This window comes from Zalophus californianus, chromosome 6, assembly GCF_009762305.2.
Source record: "Zalophus californianus isolate mZalCal1 chromosome 6, mZalCal1.pri.v2, whole genome shotgun sequence".
NCBI classification, from domain to species: domain Eukaryota; kingdom Metazoa; phylum Chordata; class Mammalia; order Carnivora; family Otariidae; genus Zalophus; species Zalophus californianus.
In genome coordinates, this window is record NC_045600.1 from 5874351 (window position 1) to 5889413 (window position 15063).

General features: G+C 50.1%; 1 non-coding gene across 1 annotated transcript; it reads right to left on the bottom strand.

Annotated features, from left to right (window-relative positions):
• Positions 1-943: 943 nt before the first annotated feature.
• LOC113910606 lies at positions 944-1050 on the bottom strand. The gene has a single exon (XR_003516118.1). It is a non-coding gene; the product is annotated as a U6 spliceosomal RNA (small nuclear RNA).
• Positions 1051-15063: the final 14013 nt, after the last annotated feature.

The following is a 15063-nucleotide window of genomic DNA, read 5'->3' on the forward strand; positions in this document are numbered from 1 at the left end:
TTTCAATTCTGAACTCCTCCCTCCTTTAAAGAATATTAGTGTTGTTTAATATTTTAGTTCTACCTTATTTTTACTCTTCCTTTAGTCATTCTCACTTGCTTTCAGTTGATATTTATTTGGATTTCCAACTATGTAGCAATTTGTGGACTCACACTGCTTTGTGCACTCCCCTCCTTCTTTCTGACTTTGCTTTCTCATCGTAGCACTTTTCTTAGTGAAGAGTCTGTGGGTGATGTGATTGTCCTTTTCCGTGTGTATCTGAATATGTCCTTTACAGCTCTCACTTGAGTGGTGGGCTTATCATTTTCTGTAAGTCTTTATAAGATTGTATCATTGTCTTCTGGACTTGAAAAGGAATGGGAAGAGGTCTGCTATCATTCAACTATCATTCAATCCTTCCTTTCTTTTCTCTCTAGTCATTTTTAAGCTTTCCTCCTTTGTCTTTGATGTTTGATAGGTCCACTACACTTTATTTCTATTGTTTTGAGTCAGTATGAGGACTCATGTTTTTTTAATTCTGCAAAATTCTCAGCTGTCAGTTCTCTAAACATTGTCTCTTTCCCACATTCTTTTTTTTCTTTTAAAGATTTTATTTTATTTATTGTTAGAGAGAGAGAGAGAGAGTGCAAGCAGGGAGAGGAACAGAGGAGATGGGAGAGGAAGGGGAAAGAATTTCAAGCAAACTCTTCACCCAGTGTAGAGCCCAATGTGGGGCTTGATCTCAAGACCATGAGACCATGACCTGAGCCAAAACCAAGAGTTGGGATGCTTAACCGACTGAGCCACCCAGAAGCCCCTCCCACATTCTTTATTGTTTTCCTTTCCACTACTTATATTAGACACTGTAGGTAAAACTGTATGAAATTGCTGATAGTCAATCATTTTAGACCTACAAAGAGAGTTCAACTTACTATATTGGAGCTACTCTTTTTTTCTTTTTTTTAAAAATATGAAACACTTCGTGAATTTGCATGTCATCCTTGTGTAGGGGCCGTGTTAATCTTCTCTGTATCATTCTAATTTTAGTCTATGTGCTGCCAGAGTGAGCACAGGAGCTCCCTTTCTGTTAGGCAGATCTTAAATTACTCTTTCCTATTATCCACTTATTTATTTTTTCTGCATTCTGTGTGATTTCCAAATGTCTGTTTTAGAGTTCAATATTTTTGCTTCAATGTATCCATTCTTCTACTTAACCTATTTATCTTTTCTACCTTAATGAGTGTATTTTTCATTTTTAGAATCTCCATTTTGTTCTTTTCAAATGTGCCTTTGCGTTGACATTCAATCTTGTTTTCGTATGTATTTTTTCCTATTTCTCTTTGAAGATTTTACATGTGCTTAAAGTTTCGTTCTTTTAAGTTTTATTTTATTATGTTATGTTAGTCACCATACATTACATCATTAGTTTTTGACATAGTGTTCCACGATTCTTGGTTTGCATATAACACTCTGTGCTCCATTCAGTACGTGCCCTCCTTAATACCCATCACTGAGCTAACTCATCCCCCCACCCTCCCCTCTAAAACTGTCAGTTCTTTTAATTTTTTTTTTTATTTCTAGTTCTTAAGGTGAATTTCTCTCATTTGCTATGTCTGTTGATTGTTACTAGACCTCAGGGTGGTTTTTTTCCTCCTGTGGAATGTAATTTTTTGTTGTAAGCTCATTTTGAAGGGGGGAGGCTTTCATAGGAGCCTTGTTCCCTTGAGTTTTGGAGGAATCCCTTCTGAGTAGCTTCACATGGGAAGCTACTCAGGATCCTGTGAGTTTTATCGGTCTGGACAAATTTTTATAACACTTCAGCTCGGAGTTTCATGGGCATGTCATGCTTCATGGTTCCTGGCTTTATGCAGGGACTCAGAGGCTTGCTCTCCTCATTTAAGCCTGAAGTCTTGTTCTCCCCCTAGACTTCAGCGCCTATAACCAGTCCCGATATCTTGTGAGATTTTTGTCTTCAGCTTTTATCAACTACTCTGGTTTGGGTTTTATTTTCATTTTGAGTTCCTGGAGATTTTCCTTTCCCTACTTTTGAAATTGATTTTGTACTTAAATAGCTTATCGTTACACTGTATCCAACATTTTTATTTGTTTGGACTGTGGGTAGGTGGGGTGGATAGTCTTTCAGTGTCTGCTCAGTCTACCATACTGCCTGGACATCTGAGGCTTATGAGTTGTTATTATTATGGATATTTTTATTCTCATGAAAGAAATATCTAAGTCTCCACAGATAAGGTATGAGGTGCCCAATTTCCATTCCTAAAGGAGGAATTTTAAGAATACCTTGCATGTATTGAACTTATTTTCAGTCTCTGCCTTCCCAACTCCCTCACAGAAATGGTGTGTATCAATCAAAGTCACCCATGTGATCTTCATCTGGCCAAATCCGATAGGCTGTTCTTTGTCCTCTTCTGGCTCACTTGGCTCAGCTGGCTTTTCCCTTCTTCACCGAATTCTTTCTCTGCCATGCTTCCAGGACACTGCACTCTCCTGGTTTCTTCCCATCTCACTGGCCACCCTTCCCACAGTCCTTTATCCATCTTCTAAAGGTTAAACTTCTTTTCTCCAGATTCCATCTAATTTCACCGACAAGCTGTATTCCCAGATTAATATGCTTCTCTCCATCTCCATGGTGGCCGTGATAGTTCATTATCTTTGGCTAGACTGAGAAAGTGTCTTAGCTGGTCTTCTTCTTTTCCTGCATATCTTACTGTGATTCTGTCCCCATCTAGCAGAGTCAGGATGCACTGCTTAAAACCTACTTCAATGGCTTCCCATTGAACTTAGAATAAAGCCCAACACAACCTCTTGTTGTGACCTTCAAGGCATCCCCTGATCTGGCTGTTGTGTTCCCTTGTAGCCTCTCCTCCTCTACTCCTTGCTAGCTCACATGTTCTAGCCCGGACATCTCATTCTGCCCCAGGGCCTTTGCACATGCTGATCCTTTCATCTGAAATACTTTGCCCCAGCCATCTTCCATGGATGTCTCTTTCATACCGCTCAGCCTCAGTTCAAGTGCCAACTCTTCAGAGAGGCCCTCACTGGTTACCCTTGCTGAAGTAGTCCAGCCCCTCCCCCCATCACTCTCTACCACACTACCCTAAGCTCTATAAGCCTTCATCATCAAATATGATCTCATTTATGTCTTTACTCCTTTATGGTCTCACCCCAACAAGAATGTGAGCTATATTAGGGCAGCATCTGGGTCTGCCTTGTTCACCGTTGATTTTCCAATATTAAAAATAATGCCTGGCACTTAGTAGGTACTCAACAATTATTTTTTGAAGGAGCGGGTGGATCTACTTTGTACTTTACATACATGATCTCTTTCAAGTTTTTCAACAGCCCTAAGGTAGAACTGACTGTGTCCATTATAGAGATGAGGAGAGAGGATCCTCTGAGATTCCTAAGATTCTCAGAGTCCTAATGCTAGGAAGAAACTGAGCTAGGCATTAAGATTTCCTGGCTGGATCCAAAGTCATGCTCATTCTCTTGTATCAAATTGCCTCTTGTGGGCAGATTTGGGATTTGGGTGCAGAGGTCAAAACACAAACAGTTGTTGAGTCAGGATGTCCCTTTTGTTTGAGAACAAAACCTTTTATTTAAGCCAATGAAGAACACCCAAGTCCCCAAAGTCCCAACACCGGATGGCATGCTTCCTTGGAAATGCCCACACAATGGTCGGCATTATGCAGAGGCATTTTTTTAATCAACTCTGTTTTGGAGTCTTTCGAACCATAAAAAGACCAGTGTGAAACCACAAAACTTCTATGTTTCTTGCACTCTTAAAACTAAAGAAGGAAAAAAGGGGGGAGGCGGGATTATTTGAACCATATTTTGCAAACGCTAGCTTCTCTCCCAGTCTGAGGCGGCTAGTGCCAAGTTGCAACTCGCCGCACATTTTTATGCGTCGAGTTATTAACCTTTGTAAGCAGCTGCCTACAGTGGAATTATTGATAGGGCCCAGGTCTCTGGGCAAAAGTAGGCATTGCTGCAATGCCCACCAAATGCAGAGCTTTCCACCCTGGCTCCAGAGATTTAAAAGTTCCTTCGGCCACACATGTTTACTGGCACTTTTTCTTTCATTCACTGAAGACTTGGAAGTTCTGGGAGTTGGCATTAGCAATGTGTTGGGCCACAAGGTAGGCCCAGACAAGAGGAAGGTGCGTCTTGAGGCCTGTGTTACCCAGAAACAGTGTGGAGTCAGGCAAACGGCTGTCCAGTTTGATGGACTAGGATTTGAATCCTGGCTTCCCTGATAGACACTCGCTCTGGGTGACAATGGACCAGTGACTTGATCTGGCCCATTCCCAGTTTCCTCATCTGTAAAATGGGGCTCCTTGCCTTATAGGCTGGGCATCAGGATTCAATGAGACATTGCATGGGAGTGAACATAGCCTGATGGTTAAAAGCACGGACTCTGGAGTCCGTGAGACCCCTGTTTGAATCCGACTTCAGCTCCTACCAGCTGCCTGACCTTAGATCATCTTAGACCAAATGTCTCTTAGACTCAGTTTCCCCATCTCACTGGGTGATGCAGAGGTTTAAGTGAGAGAATGAGTGTGAAGCTCTTGGCACAGAGCCTGGCTCATCATTCTCGATAAACGCATCCCATTTTTGTCTCCTTCCTAATAACCAGTTCCTAGGATAGTGGATCATACTGAGAACGTCTGAAATGAGAATCATCGATATTATAAATGTGTTCTTAGGCTCTTTGGCTAACTTAAAAAGTATTTTAAGTTGGTAATCATGATGAGGTTTTGCGTGTGTGTTTCACTTAAACTCAGAAAAATTGGGAAAAAGAAGAAAATCCTTTGTTCAGTGGAGAACATGTTTCAAAGAAAAAGTCATCAGCCAAGAATATTCAGAACTTTTTCTTATGTTTCGAAGAGATGATTATTTAGTAGGCTCTGAGGCACTTAAACTCGGTCCAGAAATTCCTTTGGTAAATAATAATAATAGAAAATATCCTTTGGAAATAGGAGAGGGGATTTAGCAAATGCTTTTCTTTCACGGATCTCAAAGGCTCTCACGTAATTTTAGGGCTTTAGTGATTTTCTTAAAAGGGTTCGACTTTCTTTCCTTTATCAGCCAGAGGTATGTTTACAGGAACTGTAGAACTTTAGAGCTGGAACAGGTCCTAAGGGTGAATTTGTCCAGCCTGTCTGCTATACCAACAGGAGAAACTGAGGCGCAGAGAGGAGGTGATCAGTTGGCAGGAGTGGAGTGTAGGACTCCCTCTAACCAGCTCAGTGCTCCAGCTCAGCACTCTTTTTACTGCAGGCTTCCTGATGCCTTTGGCTTCCACATTCTCAAAAAGGCATCTGAAGGCCGACGCTATATTGACATTTGGCATGTGTTTGCTAGTCTCATCTTTGGGCTTTTGCCTTAGCTTGCTTGCTTGAGTGGGAGGGGCAGGTGAGCAGCAAGGGCATGGGCTTCCCCCTGGGGCTCCTGTCCTGGAGTGCGAGTGTCCAGGCAAGCAGGGGACCATCCCTGGCTTTGGAGTCAGGTTGGCCGCTCACATGTTAGCTGTGACCTTGCGTGATTCACCTAAGTGCTCTGGACCTCTTTGCCTTGCCTTTAAGAAGCAATAGTTCACAGTTACTTGGGTGGGTTTTTGGGTTACGGGTTAAGAGCCTGTGTGCCATGTTCATCTACCCCCAGAGGGCGGACTGTCATTATCCACGCACGTGTCAGATTTATCTCCCCAGTTCAAGATCCATCATTTACATTGTTTTTTTGGACTCATTTCCTCATGGAATTTTCATTCTGTCGTCGAACAGACATTCTAAGCCCGGCGGCATGCTAGGTTTTGGTCATGCATCATGCATTGCCTGGTAGTCAACATGAAACATGGATCTTGCCATTAGGGACCGTTCTCAGAAAAACCAGAGCAGTGAATCTGTAGCAACACCACGGAGCTGTGTGTCTGTGAGGGTGGGGCAGGTATGCTGTGGTCACAGACCACCCCCACACGCTGCGGCTTAAAAAAACAACGAAGCTGGACTTGGGCTCTTGCTACGTGTCTAACACCGGTCCTCCGGAGGGCTCCGTTTGTCACAGCTACTCCGAAGTGCAGGCTGATGTAGAATCACCTCGACATGGGCCCTCATGATCACTGAAGCAGCACAAGGGGGAGACTGCGGAGTCACCCCGAGACTCTTAGAGCTTCCACCAGAAATGGCACATGTTGTTTCTACTCCTATTTCATTGGCCAGAGCCAGGCATATGGCCACACCTAACTTCAAAGGAGGTGAGGAGCCGCATTCTGGAAAGAGAAGGGACATAGCTCTGTGCCTCGGTTTGCCCATCTGTTCAGGCAGGAGGCAGGACCGGCGGGCACCATGCATCCCGAGGCAGTGCACGGTCCTGTCTCCTGTGTAACAGGAGCAGGATCACTCATGTTCACCTTCAGGGAGTTGGCGGGGAAGTGGGTGTAGCCAGTGCTTAGAACTAATTTAGATTTCTGATTTCCAGAGAGATGCCTTTATTTTGGGCCTCCTTTGCCTTCTGCTCTTAAATTCTGGCAGAAGTATTTTCAAGGTTATGGTTATTACATCAATTATTTTTCTAATTTCTTTTTTGAGTGAAATCCATTTTTGCAGAGTGAAGAAGGAGTGGCGTGAAAGGGGTTTAATAAGGGGAGGGAAGCCATAATTTTGGCAGGAGAATCGTGACACTTTCAAAGTGAGTAATTATGGATGGGGTGAGCTTCAAACCAACTTTCACAGCAAATTCTCCTCCTGTTTCCAGTTGGTTTTGCTGGTTAGCTTTAAATCTTGCCCTGGCTTTTTCCACTGCTGCTGGAAATCCTCGGCCCACAGCCGTCGGCCCCTCTGGCGGTGGCCACATTTCTAGCGCTGGTGAACGCATGGGAGTCATCTTGAAATTTGAACTTGGAGATTGGTTTCTGTGCAAATCTCAGGCCACTATCTGCGGGGGTGCCAGGGACCTCCTTGAAGGCCTTATGACCGAGCTTAATTCCAAATGACAGAAATGTATCTTAGTCAATTTAGGGGGGCCCCTCGCTCTGGGGTCAAGTCCACCTTCTAAGGGAAGCATGTGTGGGCCACCTGTGATCATCAGCTGTCCATCTCTCTACTCCATGTAGTCCCTTGCATGTCCCTTGCCTTTCCATGGTGGTCTCCTCGCTGCTTGCGGACCGGCAGGGAGGCCCGGGAGCATCTTCCCAGGCCCCCAAGAGCTCTCGGTGGCCACATCCCTGCTCCTGGGCACACTCCTGGTGGGGGCGATGCCATGGGCTTACCATATCCAGTGCTCTCTTGGAAGCAAGGCAGAGCTCCACTCTGTCCTCAGACTGGCCAAACTCCACCTCCACGTCTCCCCCCGGACTCGGCTCTCTTTTCCATCAAAAATGCCAGCACCCAACTCTCTGACTTCATGTTTCGTTCGAGCAGTTTTCTCCTGGGATTGATTAACCTTCATTCTCTGATGATGAGGACCTCGGGCACAGGGGAAGGCCAAGCAGCCCCAGTCTGGGTTAGCATCACCCCTCAGGCTTGGGAGCTAGAGCTGGGGACCCTTGGGTGACCGTCCTCCCACACGGCGGAGGCCTGGCTCTGACAGGGCCTCCTTCCTCAGCCTAGGGGCCATAGGCTGCCTCCATCGGATGCCCCGATCTTCAAGGCTGAGCTCGGAGGACACTCCTCTCTGGAGCTTCCCCTGGCATCTCTGCCCCATGATGCTTCGGTGTTCCCATATCGGAACTTTTCGTCATGTTTCAGTCTGGTTGTTGAGCCGGTGCAGGGCCATCTTCTTCTACCTATCAGGGTTGGGTCAGAGGAGCAGACCCACCGGCAAGTGCATGGTCTGCTGCAGGCACTTGGCCTCATACCGCTGTGGGGGCCGTGCAAGCAGTCCCTGGGCGTCTGTTGGCTTGGCTTCTGACGCTGGAGCTCCCAGTCTGCAGAGCAGAGGGTTGGGAAGGGCAGCAGGGTATGAGGTGGGAGGTGGGGACGTCAGGAGTCAGGTGGAGTCACCGTGCTGCAGTGTGTGGGGACGGACGGCATGTTGCTGCCCCCAACGCTGATCATGTCCTCCAGGCTGTCCTGCCTGAAGGAGCTGGAGCCCTGCACCGAGAAATGAAAGGCACGGCGGCCCAGGTCTGGAGAGCCGAAGGAGTGTGCGGGCGATAACGGGGCAGTTGCAGCCTCGCCTCATGCTGAGGCAAGCCAGCAGATGGGCATCGGGTATGAGCTACAGAAGTGCTCACCCAGGGTGCTGAGCTTGAAGCACGAGAGTGGTTGCCACTTCAGCCCACCGTCCAAGCATCCTGTGAGGGTGTGTCTGGGGGCCCTCAGAACTGGAGGGTTGCAAGGGCGTGAAATCTGGGAGGCATAACCCCACCTAGCCAGTCCCGTGCGTCACAAAGTCACCCCACTGGTCTGGTAAACTTGAACACTCAGAAGGAGGGATTGTGTCTAGTTCAGCAAATTTCATTCACTGGGCAAGTTCTTTTGTTGGGCATCTACTATGTGCCAGGGCCAGTGCCGGGGGCTGGCAACACAGAGGTGGTTGGAACCCAGTCTCTGCCCTAAGCACCTGCATGTTGAGAGGGACAGGCTCAGGACCAGGCAGAGGTTATCGTGGAGATTATATGGGGCTGTGGGCTCACAGAGGGGCACTGAACCAGCCTGCGGAGTGGTGGGAGAGCCCCAGAGGCTTCCTGGAGGAGGGGCTGCCTGAAGGATGGAGGGGTCAGCCAGGCAGAGGAGGAGGGGGGTTCCAGAGATAACACATGTAAAGGTCCTGAGGAAGCGCACACAATGCTGAAGCATGAGCCACGCAATCCTGCCAGAGCGTGGAGGGACTCTGGACGAGTGAAATGGGGGCAGAGAAGGCCAGGATGGGCCGACGTTGGCAGGATCTTAGGTTCTCGGCTAAGGAACTGGGCTAGGAGACACGGGCTGCCACGTGGGCTTTAGGAGATGTTCTGACTTGGACAGGAGGGAGGAGACTGTAGGCAGGCCGGCCAGTTCTGGGTCCTGGTGAGCAATGACAGAGACCTCGAAGGACACAGGGAGGTGTAACAGGACCTGATCATGTCACCTCCTTCAGGGTGTGGGCAGAAGTGAAAACAAACACACGGGTGACCAACACCCCAGCCTTGGCATAAGAAGGTCAGTTTAGACAAAGAATAGACTTTATTTTTCACACTCTGAGCTCCCAAGCCAGGGGGGCCTCCTGACACTGAGTTGGATGGGGCTGGAGCAAGAGGTGCGGGTTGGGATGGAGCTCGGGGAAGGCTGACGAGGCCTCCCGGGGGAGCAGAATTCCACAGGCCATGTTGGCTGTGTCCCCTGCCCCCGACCGCACGTGGCCACATTCCACAGGCGTGGGTCCTGGCTCCGGAGCTCCAGCCACAGGTGGGGGGGGCGGCGGCAGAAGCGAAACCCCGCCAACGCCAGCCTGTCACATAATGTGTTGCAGCCATAATAGAATTCTCCTTAAATTTCAAACAGAAATGTTCATCTGCAGTGTTTTGGAAAGGGTATTATTACGGAGCTTCTAATTCCCGCGGCCGCTAAGTATGCATTAATAACCAGGGGAAGTGTGGAGAAGGTGCTCCAGCCAACGGCGCTTGACATTTAGTGGATGAATTAAAGTTTACAGAGAAACGGGTCTTTAACTAGTAATATTAGTGGGCTTTGTTCTTGGCTTTTTTTCCCCAGTACCTTCATTTTGGCCACGTTTCTCTTTCTCTCTCCCTCCCTTTCCTCCCTTTTGGCGGCTGAGCTGGCGCGTGAGTCTTGTGTCCCCCTGGCCCTGTCCCTGGCCCTGTCCCCCCGGCCTGGTCCTGCACCAGCCCAACTCATGCTTGTCTTGCTGGCAGCCAAGGAACCGGGGAGGAGCTCTGGGATCAGCCGCGAGGATGCAGGTAGGACCTGGAGGTGAGTGGCAGGCAGCACAGGGCTCCCTCTGTCCGGCCTGCAGCCCTGCTCCTCCGTGGACTGGCTGCCCTCCTCACCTCCTGAGCGCACACAGCCCCCTCTCCGAGGAGCCTGCCCTATTACCTGTCTGGCAGAATCAAGCACTAATTATGGAAATAGAGCCTGTGATACAAAAAGCAACTTCCACAGGCTGGGGCCCTCAGCAGGGGGTCTGTAAATGCAGGGTCCTTCCTGTTGTCTGTCCTCTCCTGGGTCTGGGCTTGGGAGCTGGCCCAGAGGTCCAGCCCTGGACAGGGCGCATTTTGTGCATCTGGGCTCCGCCCTGTAACTCACATACTATCCATCTGTAAAATGAGCTGGGTTTGGAACACATCCTGCAAGGCCTCTCCAGGTGTCCGTTGGAGGGTTCTGTCCGGGCAGCGGTGGAGGGACAGACGATGGGGGAAGAGGAGAGACAGAAGCCATCAGAGCAAAACAGGCATTCTGGGTGCCAAGGGCACTGTTTTGCATCCACCCCTCTCCTGGCCTTTGCCCAGCCCCCTCCCATTCCACCCCTCCTTTTAAGGGTGGCTGTGGGGCTCGTGGCGCCAGCCCCACGGTGTCAATCATACTGGGCCTTCAGGGAGGGCAAAGCGCCTCCGGATCATCACACTGGATCCGTAGATGAGCCGAGGAGGGTGGAAGGTGGTGGGGAGGCGGGCAAACACTGTGAATCCGGCTGTGAGGAACAGCTTCAAACGGGGGCAGGGCGTGGGTAGAGGGACCAAGGAGGGCAAGGTGCTGACATGGGTGCTGTGTGCCCATGACGGCCTCTTTTCTCTGCGCCAGGCTCTCACTCGTGGAGGACGAGCAGAGGTAACTGTCCCCTCTGGACTGTGCTGCTAAGAGCAGGTGTGTCCTCTCCTGATGCTCTGGCCCCTCATTCACTGGGGGCAGACACGTACCCCAGTGGATACTCTGAGGCCCAAAGTGGTGGTCCACTTGTTGGAAGGAACCTGGGTCCCCAGAAAGCTGCCTGGAGCCAGGCCAGCCCCCCAGTAACCTCCCTTCTTCTGTGGTGAACCAGGAGGTGAGTCAGAAATAAACCTTGGTTGTGTTAAACCACTTAGGTTTTCAGGTGGTGTGTTATAGCAGCTAGCAGCAGAAGGAGAGGGAAGAGAATGGGTGGAAGCTGGCAAGGATTAGATCTGAGGGTCTGCTTCTGTGTCAAATTGAATTTTCTTTTGGTTGCAAGGGACAGAAACCCTATTCAAAATGGCTTAAGAAGAAAATAGAATTTACTGGAGTGTGGGGGATAAATAAGTGTTAGGTATGGCTAGATCTAGGTGCTCAGCCATGGCGGCAAGCTCTCTTTCTCTTTCCTGTTCTTCTTTCTGTTGACTTCATGTTCTCGAAGGTGGCAAAGATGATCAGTAGCAGCTCCGAACTTAGCTCCTTTATCTTTGGGGAAAGAGATGATATTTACCTCAACCACTTTAGAATAAGGCGTGGAGTCCACTCTGATTGACCCATTTGGGTCACATATATATCCTGTGGTTGGCAGTAGGGGTTCCAGTGTTCTGACTGGCCAGGCTGGGTCATGTGTCCATCCTTGGCGTTGAGGGTGGGCCGGTCTTGGGCAAAGCTCGTAACTGGGAGCTGGATAAGGAGAAGGGCAAGTGGTCAGAGGAAGATACACGTATACGTGGTGGTGTATACACCACTCCCAGGGTGGTCTGCCTCTGGGGTGACGGAAGGAAGCTGGTCCGGAGGGTCATGACCCACGTCCTGGCCGTGTTTGGGGCAGGGGAGGATAGAAGGGCGCTGGAAAAAGGCACTTGCATCCTTCCCAGCTGCCCCGCTAAAGGGCCGTCTCCTGGAGGGGAGTGTGCATCCTGCTTTACCCGGAATGTTTTTCTGTCCCACAGAGAGAGTGCTATGTGGTGTCAGGGCCAGGTTCCTGCCCTCAGTCTCGCTTGCTTCTGCAGGGTGTGTGTCCCTGGGCCATTCACTTCCCTCCCTCTCCCCGAGGTCCGAGTTTGAGCCTGGCTGGCATGGCATCTGCACATGCAAGATGCTCTGCCCTGTAGAGACGCTGATTTCTGCAGCATCAGAGTGACCTGTCATCCTGTCAGCCTAAGGCCACCAATCCAGGGAGACTGGACAGCTGTTATTTTTTTTTAAAGATGTTATTTATTTATTTGACTGAGAGAGAGAGAGAGAGAGAGAGCACAAGAGGGTGGAATAGCAGGCAGAGGGAGAAGCAGACTCCCCACGGAGCAGGGAGCCTGATGCGGGGCTGCATCCCAGGACTGTGGGATCATGACCCGAGCCGAAGGCAGACGCTTAACCGACTGAGCCACCTGGGCTCCCCTGTTGTTTTTTTTTTTTAACTAATTTTTTTTTATTGTGGTAAAATACTCATGACATAAAAATGATTGTCTTCACCATTTTCAAGTGTACGGCTGAGTGGCACTAAGCACGTTCACACTGTCGTACAACTTTCACCTCCGTCCGTCCCCCAAATACTTGTCATCCTGCAAAACCGAACTCTGTCCCATTAAACACTAACTCTCCATTCCCCCTCCCCCAGCTCCTGGCAACCCCCATTCCTTCTGTCTCTATGATTTTGACCTCACACTGAGTGCAATCACTCAGTATTTGCTTCTGTGACTGGCTTATGTCACTCAGCACAGTGACACAAGGTTCAGCCACGTTGGAGCTGGTGTCAGATTCTCCTTCCTTTTTAAGGCTGAATAATATTCCATTGTCTGGATGGACCGCGTGTGGCTTATCCGTTCATCCATGGGGAGACACTAGGGCTGCTTCCACACTTTGGCTATTGGAAATAATGCTGCGATGAGTCTGTGTACAAATATCTATTCAAGACCCTGCTCTCAATTCTTCTGAGGGTATCCCCAGAGGTGGACTTGCTAGACCTCATGATAATTCCATTTTTAATTTTTTAAGGAACCACCATATCGTGGGAACCATTTTTAAAAGCCCCTGGTCTCAGTAGCAAGGGTTTATAAATCAGAGGGGCGAAAAACAGATAAGTGAAAAGAAGAAAAAGCCCTACCTTTGGGGGCTGAAATGGCACCCTGGCGGGAGAAAGAATTTATTTTGACTAGCAGACCAAGCAAGCATAATCCAGGTGCCGGACAGCAGGCGGAGGGGGATGGCCAGGAAGAACTCTGAGCCTCGCACCCAGATGCCCAGCCGGCTAGCAGCACGGGCAGCGGCTTTAGGTTGACGTCAAATTGTCACTTCGGCAGAATTCGGGAGTCCTACTTAGATCATTAGGAGGCAATCTATAATTAACTCACTCAAGGATGTGTGAAGGGTAGGATTCTTCCAGGGACAGCTAGAGCGATCCCACCTGCACCTTCCCGGGAGGAGGTGGGGACCTCACTCCAGCCAGTAGCTGACACATAATTAGTGGCATTGTATTGTTCAAGGCAGGGAGCCTCTGCACTCCCAGCTGGGGGTGAGGCTGTCTGAGACATGGAGACCCGCCTGTGCGCACAGACCCAGGGGACTCCCGATGCAGAAGCGCGCGGGGGGCAAGAGGAGTCTGGCCTGTTCTGCAGACTCACTTGTATTCCTGGCCATGGGGTCCTTGAATGCCAGGGTCAGGGCCCAAAACGAGTGGCTCAAACTCCTTGAGGGGTTAAGCAACTTTTAAAATGTCGACGGGGAAGGGAAAACACTGTGGCACTTTCTGACCACGGGGCTGCCTGCAGCCCGGTTTCCCAAGCCATGGGCGGGATTGGCGTCTGCATGTCCCCTCTGGAATGTCTGGGCTGCAGCCGGGGCTTGCTCTAAATGAGAAACAGGCTGGCAGGCCACGGCCAGCTCCTCGTGCGGTCTGGGCAGGGCTGCTTGGCACGGGCCGCCATGGAGGACACACTGGCTGTTCCTGGCGGCCCTCCCACCAGCATGGGAGGCTTGGGGGGCTGGCCAGCCGGTTCAGGCCAGCGCCTGCAAGGAGGGAGGGCACCGCCCTGGAGGCAGATGGAGCCGGTTCTGCTCCTGGCCCAGCCCCCGTCTCGTTCTGCAACCTTGGGAACAACAACGTGGTTCTCAGAGCCTTGGTTAAATATGGGAGCAATGACATCTCCCAGGAGGGCAGTGACTGTGCCTCATGGCATAGACTTGGGGGAACATGGGTGATGCTTTTAATGCCTGGAAAGATCTAAAAGGCCAGCCCAATATTCTGATTTTACAGCTGTAGGGAAGGGGTTCAGAGAAGTTCGGGAACATACTCAGGATCACACAGCAAGGTATGGGCAAATAAAGTCTTCTATGAGCAAACGATTCTGCACATCAGCACTTCTCTGCTGGAGTCCAGCCCATAAGACCGTTTTCCAGTTCCTTCCCAGCCTTGCCTCTTTCCCTTTCACTAACTCCCGCTCTCTCCCCGCACCCCCAGCCAGGCAGCCAGGCGTTGGTCACCGTAACCGCCCCATTTGCTCCAAGCATGCTTTCACGCACTTTTTCTGATGCTACGGGGTGGACAGTCAGTCATGTCCCCGGGGACTCGCAGATTAGAGTTACCCCTGAAACTTGAGGGGGCACCAAGCAAGCCCCATTCCTCCCCCGAATGCTTGTCCACTTTCCCAAGCGGGGAGAAGCCTGGCAATGGGACTCTGCCTGTCAAAGGCCACTGCACTTTTATGAAAGACCCAGGATGCCACAGTAAGCCTTCCAGGTTGTGTGTTGTTCCACCCGGAATAAGAGCCTGAGGCCTTCAGTGACCCAGCAAAGGTCACCCCCGGAAGGAGGGAGGAGCTGGGCCTCAAACCAGGGCCACTGGGAACTGCAGGCCATGCTGCTTCTGCTCCATCTGGGCTACAGACGGGCAGAGAAGACGGGCAAGGCCTCACCATCTGACCCTTTTCCTGTGGGAGAAAGGGCGTGGGCTTCGCGTCTGGGCACATCCCAGTGCGTGACCTTGGGAAAGCAACATAGTCTCTCCAAACCTCGGTTTCTCCACCTGAAGTTGGGGCTGATGAGGCAGGAGTGTGAATGGAGGCGAGGAGGTGTGGGGCGCACCATGGGGAGACTCCGAAGTTCTGGTGTCTGGATGGGGTTCGTGGCCATGGGCGGCCGGGTCTGCAGCAAGGATCCCCCCGTGACCAGGCTCCAAAGGATCTTGAACATCAAGAAAAAGGTC